General features: G+C 34.4%; 1 protein-coding gene across 5 annotated transcripts in view; it reads left to right on the top strand.

Annotated features, from left to right (window-relative positions):
- LOC109541642 (growth arrest-specific protein 2) overlaps window positions 1-5,301 on the top strand; it is a 27,318-nt gene that overhangs the window by 2,790 nt on the left and 19,227 nt on the right. The window contains exon 1 of one of the 5 annotated variants that reach the window (XM_048670136.1): window positions 3,671-3,768. The exons of 2 other annotated variants lie outside the window; for them this stretch is intronic. The gene's annotated coding sequence lies outside the window, so the exon portion shown is untranslated. 2 more of the 5 variants (XM_048670137.1, XM_048670135.1) reach the window with 2 other exon arrangements.

Raw genomic sequence — 5,301 nt, 5'->3', positions numbered from 1 at the left:
TTCCAATATGCTACCAATTAAACATGGAACAATTTCAAAATAATGCTTAATAACAAAGTTGAAATTCGATTTTCAACTGTTAATATCTTCTAGAAGTTATCGAAAAAAAAATGTCAATATTTTTCTCGTACCTTCCAAGTGAGCCCTATATTCAATTTTTTCTGACCGGTCACATTTTCCACACGAAATTGATTATACCATTTTCGAAGAATTTCGTGCAAAATGTTACCGCTCATAAAAAATTATATTTCCCGAATGCTTCACGATAAGACATGATTAAAAATCGAGTTTAGTCACGGGACATAAAGCTACAACATCGTGGGTATAATTTTTTTCCGTCTGAGCCACCCGAAATTGCCCGCAAAAGAATGAAAACTTTACCAAGAGTAGGCTAAAAAACAAACACCTAAATTAAATGTTTATCAAAATTTAATTTAATTAATTAAAAATTTTCTCAGTTGCCAAAAAACCAAATATCATAAAATGTTGAGAGACAACTCAAGACAACCAGAAAACTTACACCTGCAAAAAAACGCTCCTTATGAGACCAGCATTTACAATCTGGCCAAAAATCAGCATTCCGTTCAATATTCTAGAAATTTTCATCGTTTACATGTTCAATTGTCCTGCAAAGATGATGAATATTTGAGTTGAAACAATGCTGAAATTTAAGAAAAGCGCGTGTTTTTCTAGTCTATTTGGATGAGAAGTTGGGAAAACCCCACTGTGACCAAAAACGCCTTGAGTTAGAAATTACAAAACTCCCGAAACTCAACGTTCTTATTCGCATGCATTCTGCAAGACTGCGATTCGAAACAAAACAAAACATCTGAAAGGCTGTTTAGCTGTCGCTTTTGACTTATGGTTAATAATGATACCCTCTGGACTAAACATGTGCAATTTAATTGCAAAACTGAAAAAAAATCAAAACGAATTACCATCGATGTGTATTTATGTGAGATAATTTCGTGTAAAAATCGGCTGCCCTATATGGACTTGGGTCGGTAGTCCAGTCCCCCCCAAGGTCTGATGTCGCTTGTGGGGAATTTTTGAATTGCCACCATTATTGTTATTATTAATCGCAAATCTAATGTTGTGCAGCACCTGATTGATTTTTTCCCTCGAAGGACCAGGTTGCTGTGTTAATTAATTATCGCTGCATTATGCAGGCGGGTTCGATGTTGAAGGTTCCAATGTGCGCGAATTTATTCATCCGAAATTCGATGTTTATCGGCTCTGAAACTATCCATGCGATTGCTTGTAAAAACCAATCAGAGTGTAAAGTAGTTGTTTGCAATTATTTTCGTTTGCTGATGATATACCGAGGAGCCGGTTATCGGCCGCTGTATATTTAAGATAACTAGTCGACTTGAAAACCCGTATTTTTAGCGGTTTTCCTTGCTCTACAGCTTTCTAAGGGAATAATCATATCATTTCGAAGGCAAATTCACGACGAATTGACGAATTGCCAAAAATCAGTAAATACGACACCAACGTCTTACATCGTAATTAGTGATGAGCAAAGCAAGACCTTTGGTCTTGCAGCAAGGGCCTTGCAAGTTTTGCTTTTATATAGCGGTAAAATTAGACGAAATAAATTTAATAATTCAATTAAAAGATAATACTAATCAATACGAAACAACAAAAAACTCAGAATATTTGCTATTTATTAAGTTTACTTATTTCAATGTGTTTATTTAAAATTATTTAAAATACACGCTTTATTACAAAACAAAATCTGTTTTGATTGGAGTTTCTTACGTACGTTATACGTAGTTTCATACGTATTGTTCCGAAAAAACCGAAATTTTCTATTTATAATCTCAGAAAAACCATCGTTTTTTAAATTTTAACCTTTCATTTTTGCCACCCACACGTGTTCAGCTTCAATAATAAGCAGCTCTTTCCATGAGCTTGCCTATGACTGAAATGAACAGATTTGTTTTATAAAAGAATAACACTAGTTTCAAATAAATTAATAATAATTATTCAATATTTTTTTAAAAAAGAAAAAGGAATATTATTTCTCGGTCTAAACGGACAAACAATTTTTGGAAGAAGTTAATTTTGGGTGACTAAAAACTTAAACCGTTTCTTTTCCGTAAAGCATGGACAACTTAGTAATTATTGAAAAACATTATTTAATTAAATAAAATCTTTTAAAAAAATTAATAGAAAGTGATACTTGTTCAAACCTGAACACGCGTCTGTGAGCAAAGTGGAGGGTTACAATTTGAAAAATGTTATTTTTTGTCATATTTCATATGGCAAGTTTGATATTTTCTTTGAAAAAATTTATATAAATATAGAATTTGATACTTTTTGGCTTAAGTACATTTCACCTTTTTTACGACATTAAGACCTAAACCATTCGAAATTAATGTAATTGTATTTTTCATGGGGCACCTTAGTACCTATAGTGTACGGTATATGTATTCAGTTCAATAGCAGTTCCTCTTAGATGGATAATTGAGCAAAACCAATTAAACGCAAGCAAATGATACATAGATATTAAATAAATATAAATGGGTATTAAGGAAATTATAAAGTAATACTAGAAAATATAAAAAATAGTCTGTACGTTATAACTTTGGTCGCACGTCATGCGACGGAATTTGACTACCAACATAAAAACAATTATGAATGAAATTTGTGTGATAAGTCGAATCTTTTTTGTTGTGTTTTGAGCATCGGAAACCTCAAGCAATCATAAAATACCAAAAAACTTTAGAATACTCCCTAATTTAAAGCGATGTTGATTATTTATGTTCATCTTTAAAATTATTAGGTTGGTGAAAATTACAACGCTGCCGAAACGATCGTAGATTTATAGGAAAATTTTTAATAACACATGACGTTTGCTTGTTGCATTTGTCCAGGACTTTTGCGTTGACGGTATATTTGTGCATTTGAAATAAACCATTATTCGATAAAGAATACTCAGCAAAATCGAGACAGCATTGAAATACTTTAAGAATGCTTCTAGAATTTATGTTTATATACATAATTCATGGCGAGCATGGCAACAACGCTCGACCGACGATTGATGACGTGTGACCAAAGTTATAGCGTACAGACTATAGATATTCAGATACAGTCGAAATGACTACTCTATGAGACAAACTCACCTTGTACTGAAACCAACGAAAGAGGCACAAACAGTAAGTATGTCGATGAATAACCAATTTAACTTGGGCAAGATCGACAACTAACTAACTTTATTTTCCAAATATTTATCCCACCAACCCCCCAATTTAGATAATCTGAAAGAGAGGAAAAAAATTCTGAAATCGATCACATTTTAAGTGCTGTTTGATTTATTCAAACCAAACATTAATATGAGCGGCATGGTCTTGAGCAAGACTCTTGAAAAAGTCTTGGTCTTGCAAGAAATGCAAGACCAAGACCAATCTCGCTCATCACTACTTGTAATTCTTCGTCTGCAATGAAAGGATCAATCAGTATTATTGATTTGCATCCTTTTTCTTGATCTTTATTGTATCCTTTCCTCATAGTCTTTCAGTTTCATATTTTTCTATTTTATTTATTTGTTATATAACATAATACCTGTTGCTTCTTATATCAAAAGCTCAGCTAAAGCATACCTATATAAAGACGAGACGAGAAGAGCTAAAGATCTATTTAACAGGTTAGGGTAACGAATGTCAATAAATTTCCTATATCATCACTGTCAAAGTGACATTGACAAACAGTGACCAACGTCCCAAATTGAGCCTTTTTGAGTTTTTCCGCGAGTTTCCAATCAAGGTTAGTAGACAACTACATAGTAAATGCTAAGCTAGAAGCTTCCATACAGGGAAAAAGTTCCGTTCTTTCTCCACTTTTCAGCAATTGTCAATGAATTCCTATCGCGTTTGGCACTTCGGATCAAGAAAACCAGTGTTAAAATCACCGGATATCCAAAACGGTTGGAAAATCGCTTTGCTGATAGAAATAGAAAGCAAATAAGGCAAAAATGCGAAACTGAGTGCCAGCTCACCTGTCGCAGATTGAAAGCATCCATCAATCATGCGGTTTTACACAGGGTGAATGTTTCTAATGTCTATTTTAATTTGCAGCAGGAATTGTGATTTCTGCTGTGGGCGCTCGGTTTTTCCGTTTTCAAACTCGAGAGGAATCAGAGCGCAGAGAAAAGCGTAAAACGCATCGCATTCCCGCTGGCTTCGTTTGCTTATTTATTTATTTATTTATGCATTTATTCGATTGCACTAAAAATGCCACTTGAACACGCACATACGTGTGGCTGATTCGCATACAATTCTTCGCCAAACCCAGAGATTTTCCCTCGATCTGCAGGGTTTTCTTCGTTTATGCAATGTCACGTGACCGTCGGAATTAATTACAGTATCAATACTATCCAAACAAACATTTCACAATGTCCGTAAACGTCTAAAGGCAATTAATCATCGATCTGAAAAGGTGAAGACTGACAAGTCCTTATTATGTTGCCGGTCATTCGGACAGTTTTCGCACGTTCTCGTCCCTACTTTGGGAGCTTAAATCGATTTTTTTCTCTCATCATCTCATCGCCCATCATACATTTTAATCATTTTCATGGCCAAACAGTTGTTATTGAAATATCGAAATATCATGTTGTTCTGTGCAGGTAAACACTCAATCCGTTTTGGCTTATCTCACAAGTAAAGTGCATTTTTCACATTTAACTGTGCGATTTGTAACTAGTGGGTTTTTCGGGTTTTGAGGCCGTCGTAGAATAGAATTTCTTCCTGACGATTGGCTGAAGAGTGGAAGGAGAACTAGGGATGACACGAAATACTTGTCACAGGTATTTTGGAACAGATATCGATATGGAACAGTCGGGACCTGTTATCGATATTTAAAATAACATGTGATTTGAAATAACAGGGCTCGCCTACGATGCTGGTAGCGCTATTTACCTAGTCTGGACATGTTTCAATATTTGTTTATATCAAACATAGCTGAAGTATTAAACGGCCAATTTTCAATTAAGTGATAAGATGAATTGTAATCAGTGATTAGCATGAAAATAGAAGATAGGCAAACTTTTTCACATTTTACTGCCCTTAAGTAAGGAAAGGTAAAAAATGTGGTCACCTTTTTTGTGTTCAAATAAAGTTTCAATAAAATGGTAAAACGGTACTCATAAAAAATGTTGACTTTTTTTTGACCATCAGCCCTTGCATACATAAAGGAACAAAAGGCATTCATTCGACCGCCGACATTGGCTACGATTAGAAGTGCGAGCTAGTAACTAATACTAACCTCCTTCGATTTGTGACTGTATTTGGTGAGTGGGAT

This window comes from Dendroctonus ponderosae, unplaced genomic scaffold (assembly GCF_020466585.1).
Source record: "Dendroctonus ponderosae isolate FM_Combo_2020 unplaced genomic scaffold, Dpon_F_20191213v2 Dpon_F_20191213_1, whole genome shotgun sequence".
Lineage (NCBI taxonomy): Eukaryota > Metazoa > Arthropoda > Insecta > Coleoptera > Curculionidae > Dendroctonus > Dendroctonus ponderosae.
This window is presented reverse-complemented; position numbering and strand designations above follow the sequence as displayed.